We start from the raw sequence: 12,883 nt of genomic DNA on the forward strand, positions 1-12,883 counted from the left end.
CTGATGGGTCCTCACTGCCTCCCTTCCTTGTCTGTAAAATTGGGGGTTCATGTTGAGTCTGAATACCAGTAAATAGCAGCCTGAGCTGGTTCTTTGGAGAAAAGTGGTGTTACCATTACTGAGCCCCTGAAGTCCTGCAGGATCAGCATGAAGGGTTGGGGTGAGAAGCAGCATCGTTCTGTCTTCAGGGAAGGCAGCAGAAAGGATTAAACATTGCAGCTGGTGTGGACAGGGTACCCAAGCCAACTCCGACAGTTTTTGGGCTGGGGCTTATCAAGAAGTCTGATACTGCAAAAAGCTGCTGCAAAACCCTTGCCGAATCAGAGAAGCCTGAATACTGCCACATTCAGGGGTGTGACAAGTCAAGTGAGCTTAGACACACAGTCTTATGAGGCTCACTTTGTATGTGTGCCCCATGCATAACAAAAACCAATCTCCCGTCTTTCTTCTTCCAAGTGTGGGAGGTAGATTTGGTTAAGGAACAGAAGAGCTTGCAAGGAAGTCCGGGAGAGGAGAGAGTGGGTGGAGCCTCCTCTGAAGGGAGGCCCATGGAGGGGAATGGCTGGAGCTGCGCTTCTGGAGACTTTCCCAACACTACCTGCATCTGGCTGTTGGCCCTGTGTTTCCCTGCTGCACCTCAGAGGGTACAGGGCTCCTACATCCTCACAGTCCCCAGGGGCATCCAAAGCTGATCAAAAGCATCCCAGAGCTCATCCTAGTCAAGGCTTGCAGGCCACTTCCCTCACAAGAGCATCAATTGCTCTGGCTTATTTTCACCAAACTTTAGAGGGACCTAGAGGGATACGGAAGTAGCATAAGACAAAATGCTTGCTCTGTCAGAATTACAATCCAGCTAGTGATGTGGAATATGGCACAGACCGCAATATAAGGCCATGGAAAGTGAATGCAAACAGTGCCGGCAGGCTGGGTCAAACATGAATGTGAAATGAAGTCAGTCAAAGGAAGGTTTCCTTGAAGCTGTGGGTTTTGAGCCACGCTATGGAGGAGGACTCAGATGGGGTTAGGGGACTTCTTGGGACCAAAATGGACGTTGCTGAGGTCAAACAAGAAAGAGGTGAGGGTGGAGTTCATCCTGCCATGGCACAAAGCAGCTGTTTCTGGGGTGGTGTCAAAATGGGCTCTGGAAATACAGCTCCAGCCCTGCTGGCCACAGCCACCCAAGTTCAAGCAGAAGCAGGGAAGGGTGTCAGCGTCTAGGCAGGATGGGTGTCATCCAGGATGAGGCATGAATAAGTTCTACAGTGCTTCTTGGCCTGATGAGGAGGGGAAGAGGTCTGTGTTGAGCAGCAATAGAAAATGGTGGTCACTGCAGGGTTAGAAGGCTGGCCTGGCCAGATGAGTTTAGATTTGAGATGATTGACACCAAGAAGCCCCTGGAAGGTCTTGAGAGAGAGGTGACATTATGCAAGAGGGTTTAAAGAAGCCTGTTCTGATGCCTGTATCCAATGAGTTGAAGAGGAGAGGCTATGTGTATATGGAGGTGGGTGGAGGGCACCAGTCCAGGGGATGTATCTTTACTCAGGAGCACTGTCGTCCAACTCCAAAGAAAGTTGGCTGATTTGGGACCAAACCACAGGATTAAGCTTCCTGGTCTACTATAGTAGAGCATCAACTTTTCATGTTAAAAAAAAAGATTGGTGCAGTCTATTGATCTCTTGCCTCAAGAAATAGTTCATGGTAAAAAAAAAAAAAAAGAAAAGAAAAGAAAAGGAAAAAAGAAACACTGAAATTGTGGCCTCTCAGTGTCATCCATTATGTCAAAGGAAATGTTTTTGGAGGGTCTGAAGCTTGCTCAAGATGGCTGTGGGTACTCTGTATCCTGCTGCAGCAGCATGCTTATCCAGAGGGATAGGTGACCTCACGGAGCGATCAGTTGTATTAATTAAGACAGAGTTCTGTCTTTGCTGGAGTTAGCAGTGTTTTGGTCAAAAGTAGCATTATTGTAGGAGTAAACCCTGAGCAGTGAGTTGATAGACCCAAGAAATTGATGACTATGTTCTGTATATGCAATCAACCTGCCCGACACCTGCTCGCTACAGTGTGGTATGTGCTGATTGACACTCCGCAGGGCACAACACCGCAAGTGGAGCCAAAGATATCATGATGAGGGCCTCCAGTACTTGTTTTTGCTTAGACTGGTGATTCTCAGCCTGGGTGGGCATCCTGATCTTTTGGGGAGCTTTTCAAAGATGGGGGATGCAGAGCTCTCACTAGAATCTGAATCTCAAAAGGAGGAGCCTAAACTTATCTATATGTATGTCACATTTTGGGGGGATTTCCCACATGCTCTAGCACAACAGCTGGAGTTGTGAGCCACTGGCTTAGATTATGAAGCTGAAATGGTCTCACAGAAAACATGACACACACACACACATTTCTGCGATAGCCAGTCAAGCATCCAGACAGAAGTGTTTACAAACAGATATTCTGGGATTATCTGGCACTCAGAATCTCCAAATTTTTCAGTCCATGTTAAGATCAGCCTCCAGGGTTTTTAAAGCTGTGTACTGTTGCCATATAGCACCCTTCCCAAACACCATGGCATTCTTCAGAAGCAGTTTTCCTTAGTGAAGATGAGCCCCCTCTCTGCCCTTGGCGTGACTGGGCACTCTTTCTTGCAGTCCTCATTTGCATTCTGTCCTCCACAGCAGTATTCACTGAGATCCACATTCCTTGTTGATCCCTCTTCCAAGAAATAAGAAGGGGGGAAGGGAAGAGTTTCTGGAGCCCATGGGGAAGAATTAAGCCTCCCAGGAACAAAGTCACAGAGGAGCCGCTGCATTCCCCGAGGTAATCTCCATTGAGTCAAAACACAAAGGGGGAGGCTAATTCAATTAGCAAGCGATGCCTCCTCCTGGAATAAGCGTCTAGGCCCGTGAGGGTGGGGCCCTCCGAGGACTGGTGCCCAGACAGCAAACAGAAAAGATTGGCAATGCCTGGTGCCTGCCACCCTAGAAGCAGGGGCTGTTCACTTTAGTGTTATTTACTGAAAAATTAGCAACATGTTAGGCTCTTTAGGACACAGAGCTTTGTTCATAAGATAAAGTACACTGATGAGACATGGAGAAAGGGAAGGGATAAAAATATTCTTCAGGGAAATGGGGGTCTCAAGTACAAAGGTTAAGAGCTATAGGGGAACATTTCACGTTCTGGCTTTTAAGTGAATTGAAAACACAGTTCCTGAAAGAAATGCATCTTGAGAGAGCACTTAGCCCAGAGCAGGGAGTTCTTACAAGACGATTTTGGGGGAAGGGGAGGTTGCTTATTCCACACCCAACATGGCGTCTTGCATGTGGCAGAACCAGAGAAATGTTTATTGAAGTGAACATTATTTCAGTATAGATTGGGGTCATCTTTTCACTTTCCATAATTTGAAAAAGATACTCAGAGCGATGCGGGAACAGCGAGCCGAAGAGTCGAAAGAAAGATTTCTTGGACTCTCGAGGTCTGGCAGTAGTGCTCTTTTATTTAGAGAATAGTGTGGACTAGCATGAGGACAGGACTCATGGGCAGTAAAGAGCTGCTGCATGGGGACAGGACCCATGGGCAGTCAGAGCTCCTGCTGCTGCCCTGAGTTGAGGGTTAGGGCTAAATTTATAAGGCATGGGTACTCGACTTATTTTTACTAGAAAAAGAAAAGATGATGTAAAAAGTCATTAAATGATTTCAGTGCAGATGGGGTCTGCTTATTGTGCGGTCATATAACTTTAGATACCAATCTGGTCATATAATCGGCATGTAGGTGAGGATGCCCTGGGCTTCTCTCCCTGGAGCAGCTCTAATTCTTACCATAAAAATCCACCAGGTCATATAGTTGGGCATGTAGGCCAGGTCACCTTGGGCTTCTCTACCTGGGGCAGCCTTAATCCACATCAAGAGTATTAGAGCAGGAAGGGATCTTGATATTGTCAGATAGCTTATCCAGAGTCCCAGTACTTAGTCTACTTACTTGGGATGAGCATCTCAGGGAGGGTCCAGGTTCTGCTTGCTGGGCCTCCTCTCTGCAGTGGCCCTGGAGCAATCTTGAAGAAACGCAAGGGCTTGGGGGAGCATGGTTTGGAAGCCTCCAGTCTAGCCGCTCTGTTTTTATAGGCGAGGAAACTAAAACTCAGAGTCCAGGAGTCAGCGCCCAGTGCTGTTTCACCACAACAAGGTGAAGTCCCGCTCCACGTATTCCTGTGCGTTTCCTCCCCACACCTGTGGACGTTCTGTCTTGACCTGTGAGGCACGGTGAAAAGAGCATGGGTTTGGGGCTCAGACAAACCTGGCTCTGAATGCTGGCTTTGCACGTATTTGCCTTATGTTCTTGGCAGATTGTTTAATCTCACTGAGCCTCCACTTCATTTATTGAGTGGGGATAAAATGCACATTTGAACATAGAGACAAGAGCGGTAGAGGGCACTGTCATTATAACAGTATGATAATAATGGTGCATAGCACTTACAGTGTGCCACGTTCTGTGCTTGGCACATCATGTATGCTAATCTTCAGAACAGCACCATTCAGTAGGTACTATTTTTGATCCCCATTTCACAGGGAGGCAATCTGAGGCACAGACTGGTGAAATAACATGTCCAAGGTCACAGAGCTAACAAGTCGGGACGTTGGGATGTAAATCCCAATGGTATGATTCAGAGTCATGCTCTTATTCAACAACCATCTCTGCAAATGTGCAGGATAGGAGGCAAGGGACGACGAAAGTGGGGGGCTCTGGGAGGGGGGGGACTTGGGTGGTTTGGGCGAGTGGAACATAAGACCTGGCATTCAAGGACGCGTTTACATGGACAGACATCTAGAGAACAGGTGGCTCAGGATTCTAGAGCAGAGGAATCTGAGATCTTTCTGTCTCTCTCTCTCTCTCTTTTTTTTTTATAAATACCCTCAACTATCATCTGTTGAGCACTTGCTGTATGTTGGTACTTTCATACATTATCCTATTTAATCTTCACAACAGAATCCTAGGAGATAAGGCTGTTATCCAGAACCTCAGAAGGTAAAATAACTTGCTCGTGGCCACATGCTTAATAAATAGTGGCACTAGTATGTGAAACAGCTGGTGGGCCTTTACTGCTGCATGAATCCCCAAGTGTTTTTTCCTACATTAGTTATAAAATTACTTTCATAACCTTTCTCTATCTCCAAATTATTTTTACCCACCAGCACAAAAGTCATCTGTGGATGTCAATGATTATGTAATTCTTCACTTGTGGCCTCTCAGGCCTCTTTTCTAAGTTCACAAATGACATCTGAATATATTCCTGTGCTAGGGAGAGCCTCTCCCACTGGGCCCCGGTTACAACTCTCTTTAAATGTATGACCTTTGCCCTGTCACCACTCTTTCCTGTGGCACCACAGTGGTTCAAATCATCTCCCCTGTCCATAAACAACTGTGCTTGTGAAGCAGGAATGACTATGAAAAAGAGTGGTGGGGACCCCCTGTTGGGAGTTCTAATAGGCTCGGCCAGGGACCAGGGGACATTACTATCACATCCATATGTGTCCTCTTACGGGGTCAGCCTCATGGAAACAGGCACAATAATAGCTTCAGACAGAAGCCAGGGATGATATTGAACTCACTGTCCAAGAAGAAACCTTTCTTGGAAACCCACCACATTCTCGATTAGGGGCAACAAGCCCAAAGGGAGGAAGGGATTGGAGATTTTTTTTTTCATTTTCAATTAGTTTGTATATGATCCTCCAGGACTTCTTTTGTTTTTTAAAAGCTAGGCCTTTAGCTTGGACACTCTAAGTGAGGAGATCATCACGGCACGCAAAGCCTGTTCCTTTCACCACGAAGAGTACAGCGGAAAGTGTCGTTGCTGGCTATTGTCTAAACAAGGCAGGCCGGGGAGAGCCTGCACCCTGAGCCACGTCCCCCACTTCACTCTCATCATATATTGACTGTGGTATGTTTTTGACTTGATTGATCAGATGTCCGGTTTCCAAAAAGTTTTTAAAGATAAAGCAAGTTTTTTGCACTTGGGCTAAAAAGCGCATTTGTTTAAAGCTCGGGATGTTAATGATGATGAAAAATTGAAACTCTTAGTGCCAGCTCCATTTCTGTGGAAAGCATGAAGCAATTCTGCAAGGGCATTTTCTATCTGGATCCAGTTTTCTTTCTGTTGCAATGAATGTAATTTTAGTTGTCATGTGTCAAAGTTTATACTCCTGCTCCAAAGCATCTCTTCAACTTTAACAGCATAAGTGAAATCACCCAAGTGTATGGCCTCACTGGTAATATGGCTTTTAAAATATAGGCCCTTCTCCTTTATACCTCTTGTCATTAACTGGTAAATTACTAATTTATTTCCTATTAGAATTTATATAGTTTGCAGCAATTAAGAAGAAAGGCATAATTGCTGACAAACCCAGGGCACTATTTAAATCACTTCCTTGTTGACAACATATTTCTCTTTCCTCAAACTGAATGTCACTGAAATCTGATTTGTGCAGAACCCTTGTGGACGAGCGTGCTGCACCTGTCACCTGGGCGCTAGCATTCTGCTAAGGATCAATTTACATAACCTCATTTAATGGTTCATAAATCATACCCATTAAGCCCAGCTAACAGGAACCAAGGGTCCTAATTTATGCTGCCTTTCATAGCAGAAAATTGGGAGGCTGGAGCCTGTGGATAAAGAACCCAGGTCTTGCCTTTGATTGTTGATTGTGATGGTAAATGTATGGATGATGAGAACAGATTTTCACTTTATTGATTTCCTGCCAAAGCACAGCATGCTGTATTGTGAAAGGGCGCCTTTTGGCAGCAATGCTAAAAGTGGCAGTTGTGTAGGAGCCCTTTGCCAAGATGAGGTCTAAGACAATACAGAGTGGTAAATACTAAAATAATATCAAGCTGAAATGTTATTCTTTAAAAGGAAAAAAGAAGCTCTAACCTTTCTAAAATCACTGACCTTTTCTACTCAGCAGCAGCTCCCCCCTCAAAAAGGATGCAAAGCCAAGAATCAGAGACAACAGGGTTTTAAGAAATTAAAAAACAATGCTTGCCATCCCCTGCCCTAAGTCACTTGCTGATGGAGGCTCATGCAAAATAATGCAGATGTCTAGAATCCTTCCGATAATGACATTGCAGCCCGCGTGCTCTGCTGGGCCAAGTGTGCAGCCTCAGGCCTCTCTTCTGCCATGTACTGCTTTTTGGTTGAAAACCCGGAAACATCATTTTTCTCTCTCTTTCATTTTTCCCCTTTAGATCAAGATATTGTGTCCAACTATATATAGTTCTGTGCAAAATGCAATATATAAAAGGTCATCTTCTCACAAGTGCTTGGGCTAGCTTTCAAAATAGCAAAAGTGGTCCTAAGATCATTTTCCAGACGAAAAGCATCTCTTAAGTGTCACTGAGGCATATTGATTCCCTTCTCTCGTCTCAGTTCTGTCCTATAATGGACATTGTATATTCTCATTTTAGCTTGTCCTCAAGATCTTTGTTAAACATGGTGATTTTTTCCCATAAAATGTAGCGGCTCCCCTCACCCCGCTTCTCTCTCCTCAAGGCAGGGTTTTCTGAAACACTTCACTTTGATTCCAGGTTGCAGATGTTGCTGTGGAGGCTTATTTGAGGTGGATTACAAATATTGTGGGCTCCTCCCACCTCCATCTTTAAATTCCAAACCTGCCATGTAGAACACTGATTGGAGTCAGGCAGGAGAATTGAAGCAAGATTGGCAATCACTTCTGTCTGCTTTTCCATCCAACGTGAGCTGTCTCCTGCTTTGTTACCGGTCCTTCTTCATAAGGGAAGATCAATGGTATTATGTCTTTTCTGCTATCTGGGAGGGTTTACCCACAGCTAGTTACACAGTGTTCCTAACCGAATGTAAGCGGGCGTGTAGAGTTGTTATTAACAGCCTATTGACTAGCAGTGTTCTAGGCACGAGAGATACGGAAGTAAACATAACAGAAAAAAGACCCTGCCCTCATCGTGCTGACATTCTAGTTAGTGGAGGCAGGCATACAAATAATTAAAGAAATAGCAGGGCAGGTATTGAAATCTTAACTAGTATTTCACTTATTTATTACTATATAACAAACCTCCCAAGGGGCCAGCCCGGTAGCACAGCAGTTAAGTTCGCATGTTCTGCTTCGACAGCCCGGGGTTCACCGGTTTGAATCCCGGATGTGGACCTACATACTACTTGTCAAGCCATGTTGTGGCAGGCGTCCCACATATAAAGTAGAGGAAGACGGGCACAGGTGTTAGCTCAGGGCCAGTCTTCCTCAGCGAAAAGGAGAAGTATTGGCAGCAGATGTTAACTCAGGGCTAGTCTTCCTAAACGAAAACAAAAACAAAAACAAAACAAAAAGATCCCCCCAAACTTAGTGGCTTAAAACAAGAAGCCTTTATTGCTTTTTACAATTCTCTGGGTCAATAATTAGGTCTGAGCTCGGCTGGGAGGTTCTTTTGCTGACCTGTGACAGCCATCATCTGGCAGCTTGACTGGGGCTGGAGAGTGTGCGATGGTCTCACTCACATGCCAGAGCCTTGATGCAGGCTGCCTGCGAGGTCTCCGCCTTGGTGTGGGCTAGCATCCTTCACTGTCCAGCCTAGGCTTCTCTACAGGGCAGTGGGAGCAGCCTGAGAGAGCAAAGGCAGGAGCTGCTGAGTTTCTTGAGGCCTGGGCTCTGAAACTCAGAGATGTCAGTTCCACCACATTCTGTTGGTCCCGACTAGTCACATGTCCGACTCAGATTCCAGGGATGGGGAAATAGATTCCAGCTCTTCATGAGAGGAGTTGCAAAATATCATGACCATCCTCTTCAGTCTACTGTGGTAAGGTGGCCAGAGAAGGCCCCATTGAAAAGATGATATCTATGTAAAGACATGAGGGGCTGAGGGAGCCAGCCACATGTGTATCTTGGGGAAGAGCATTCCAAACAGAGGGAACAAGTGTAAAGACACTGAGGTGAAAGAAGGAGGAAACTCAGGAAGCAGGAGAACGGGGGTCAGTGTGGCTAAAGTGGAATGAGCAAGGTGGAGAGTAGCAGTGGAGGAGCTCAAAGGGACGATGGGGAGCTGGGCCTCGTGGAGGGTTTTCAGGCCTCTGACTTTTACTCTGAGTCAAAGGAGGGGCCACTGGGGCGTTTTGAGCAGAAGAGTGACGTAATTTAACTTGCATGCTTGATAAGGATCACTTGAACTGCTATGTTTCAAACAGACTAAAAGGGTCAAGGGTAGGACAGAGGAGAGTAAAAAATAAGCTCAGAAGACAGTTTGTAGCCAGTTTGTGGAAGATCTGGAATACCAAACAGTGGGCTGCTGTAGGCGTGGGTTTCCCCCAAATTGGGACCCAGAATTTCTTATCATCCACAAAGGAAGCCCACAGGAGGATGGGAATGGGGACCAGTTTGAGTCTGTGAGCTCTATTCACTGTTCATAAACTTTAACTGAAACGTTAAGGTTCTTAGCTTTGCATTAGAATCAGGCATCGCCTTTTCCTTAGGGAAACCTTGGTTAGATCATATTGGTAAGAAACTTGCTTGACTGTTGCTGGCACCGTACGCATTTCTGGGATGTGATTGGGACACGGGCTCTGTGTCAGACCTACAGGCCAGGCAGTCACTGCAGAGAGAGCCTTTCACAAGGACGGTGATTGTGTGGCAGCCACAATTATGGGATACCTACTCACCAACAGTGCTTAAATACACTCTCTTAACTTTGCTGCTTTTTCACATTGTAGATTATTGATTTTATAATATTATTGCGCAACCCTGATAGCCATTGGTTATTGATGAAAACTTGACTCTGTATTGTAGTGAAAATTGTGTCAACACTTACTAAATGCTATTTGTTTAGTACATAGCTTTGAAAACATGGTATCCACATGCAGGTGCATGTTGATTACTTTTATTTTAAAAGTAATAATGAAAGACATAGGTCTTTTATTGTCATTCTTTTTGGACCTGGATGGGGCATAAGTTATAAATAATAATGTCCTACGTTTCTAATTTTTTAGTTGTCATATAGTTTTGGTATTGGGGGACAGAAAAGAGGGAGGAAACAGTTTTCCTGCTTTTAATTTTGTTATTTGTTATTTTCTATAACCTATTTCTTAGAGTTATCAACCTGATGGAACTTTTTTTCAAGCTCTTGAAACTTTCAAAGCTCACAAATATCCAACAGTCACAGATTAGTTGATATATTCTAGAACATCTGTAAATGGAGTACTATATAGCCATGAAAGATGATACTGTAATATTGAGTGAGCGAATTTAAATGGTAAAACCACGGACATGACATGATTACATTTTTTAAAAGTGTGTGTGTGTGTGTGTGTGTGTATACACACGTGCTTAGGAAAAAACAGGAAGAACATAGACAAAAATTTCAAAAGTAGTTATTTCTAGGTGGTGAAATATAGGAGCCTTATTCTAAAAATGTGTCTATGTTTTATGCTTGTGTATAATTAACATGTGTTGTTGGTATAATTCTTACTGTGTGACACAGAATTAGAGGAGACAGAAACATGGCAGTTACTTTTCACACCAGGCTTCCTCACTTTAGCTCATCGGGCACGACGGGTTTTAGGGAAAAGCAGCCTGAGCCCTTTTTAGGGGCTCCTTTAACTGCTGTGCTTGTCAGCGTTTGAGGGATGGCTTTTGGCCATCCTGGGTCTCAAATTGAACCCTTTTTGATAGATCACTAATTAATATCATCAAGGACTGAGGTTCGAAGAAATTCAATTTGTGAAACCTGATCTAGCAATTTTTAAAATGACAAATCACAACCATCATTAACAGTCTTCTAGGGGCCACCCCATGGCCAAGTGGTTAAGTTCGGCACGCTCTGCATCAGCAGCCTGGGTTCGGTTCTTGGGTGTAATGCTACACCACTTATTGGCAGCCATGCTGTGGTGGCAACCCACATACAAAATAGAGGAAGATTGGGATTGTTAGCTCAGCGTGAATCTTCCTCAAGCAAAAAGAAATGAAAAAGAGTCTTCTAAAAAGTGTCTTTTCACAATGACTGATTAAATAGATTGGAGTGGGCAGGGAAGGACTGGAAGAGGTGAGGGAGGTGAAGACCTGTTAATGGAAATAATAATTAAGCAACTTGGGAAGTAGGAAGCTTTTCTATCTTGTTCTTACCCTATGTCTTGTAAACCAGTGTAGCAACATGTCATTAAAGAGATTTGGTTGCATCTGCTGGACTGAACTCTTCAAAACTTTTATTTAGGGGGGTTTGTAATAATAAGAATTCACTTCCTTCTTCCTTTGCAATAGAAACACATTCTTAGATTGAGAGCTGGAGATGGCCCTCTCTGTTCCTGACCTTGTTCTCTTGCTTTCTGCCAAGTCTAGAGAGTGTAGTCATGGGTTCCTCTGAGTCAAGAGGCTGAAGAGGCACCTTTAGGTCTCAGGAGTTGAGTGACATTTCCGGAACAGTGCAGAAATAAGTGTCCTATGCTTCGCTCTTACTCTTGTGGCTTTTACTTAGAGCGTTAGCACTATGTTGGATATTATCAAATAAATAGCATTCTATATCAGTACAGATATTATTTCATTAATGTTGATTTTCCTTGATCATGGAAAATGCATTCTTTCTCTTTAGGGAAGGACTTTTGGTCAGCTGATCTTGTGAGAATGGAGAGGTTTGAGAACAGTGAATTGTCTGTGTTTCTTCTTTTAAATCAAAGTAGCCCTGATATCGTTTGGCAATTGGATTATGTGAAAAATCCCAACACAGCACGGCTCTTCTATTGAAATTGGATTGATTTCTTTAGAGACCATCTGATCTCAACAGCAGTCTGTAAAAAATTCCTCTGGACCTTGAAAGAAACTAAAATTAATGGAGTTCATAAAAATCTAAGCTCTCAGTTTTTTGAGCATGAAAAGATCCCTTCTGCCAGTAATTTGTATCTAAAAACAAAAGTGAAAGTGTGCGTATCTGTACATTTCAAAGAACCTAATATTCATTCTTGTGCTGAACTTTTTGATTTCTCTGTTTACTAAAGAGAATTATAATGTTTTTGAAGATGCTAAAATTTTCTTTGAAATATCTCAATCCATAAACCCAAAGTTCTCCAAACTGCATATACTTTTTAAAAATGTGCCTAGTTTTTTAGAAAGGAATTATAATGTGCCTCCCAAGCTTATGATGTATGGAAACATATTATACATCCCTCCAACCCTATGGGGTGTTTGAAACTGGAGTGGGAATGTCCTTCTCTTGAAGCAACTTGAAGCCAAAACATGAAGTTTTGAGACATTTACAATAAAGAGTGATTATATTATGATGACGATTCAAGTTATGAAAGGATTCCTCATGGGGTGTTTCAAATTAATGAGCTTCTCTAAAAGTTTTAAAGCAATTTAATTTGAAAATATTTTATACTTTTTAGAAATACATACATTATATGGAGCAAGATTTCCCAGATCTCCGTCTTTTGGATACCACATTTTTTTGCCATATCTGCATATTAATATTTCATTATGTACTTTATGGTTTTCTTTAAAAAGACTTTAAGCCAAGTCACTTTTATTATTGTTTTTTATCTTAAGATTCATCCTAAGAAATAATATTCATGATATTGTGGGTTTTATACGTTGACAGTTAATTTTCTGACACAAAATAAAATAAAGTTATAACCATTAAAATGAATATCTTTATGCAAATGCCCTCAAAAACCAGTGGTAAACATACCCCAGTTTGGGAATACTGGCATCAAGAAGGTATTACTGTGTCTCTGTGATGGTTAGATTTACGTCTCAGCTTGACTGGGCTAAAAGATACCCGGATAACTGGTAAAATATTATTTCTGGGTGTGTCTGTGAGGATGTTACTGGAAGAGAGTAACATTCAAATCAGTAGCCTGAGTAAAGAAGATGTGCCTGTGCTGGTGAG

General features: G+C 43.2%; 1 long non-coding RNA gene across 2 annotated transcripts in view; it reads right to left on the reverse strand.

Moving 5' to 3' along the window:
* The window catches only part of LOC139078079 (uncharacterized), a 55,762-nt gene that overhangs the window by 23,268 nt on the left and 19,611 nt on the right, over positions 1-12,883 (reverse strand). The window contains exon 4 of one of the 2 annotated variants that reach the window (XR_011530838.1): positions 3,467-4,239. The exons of the other annotated variant lie outside the window; for it this stretch is intronic. This is a non-coding gene — a long non-coding RNA (uncharacterized lncRNA). Of the gene's footprint in view, positions 1-3,466; positions 4,240-12,883 lie in introns of those variants that run through there. 2 annotated transcript variants of the gene reach the window in all.

Source organism: Equus przewalskii, chromosome 1 (assembly GCF_037783145.1).
Source record: "Equus przewalskii isolate Varuska chromosome 1, EquPr2, whole genome shotgun sequence".
Lineage (NCBI taxonomy): Eukaryota > Metazoa > Chordata > Mammalia > Perissodactyla > Equidae > Equus > Equus przewalskii.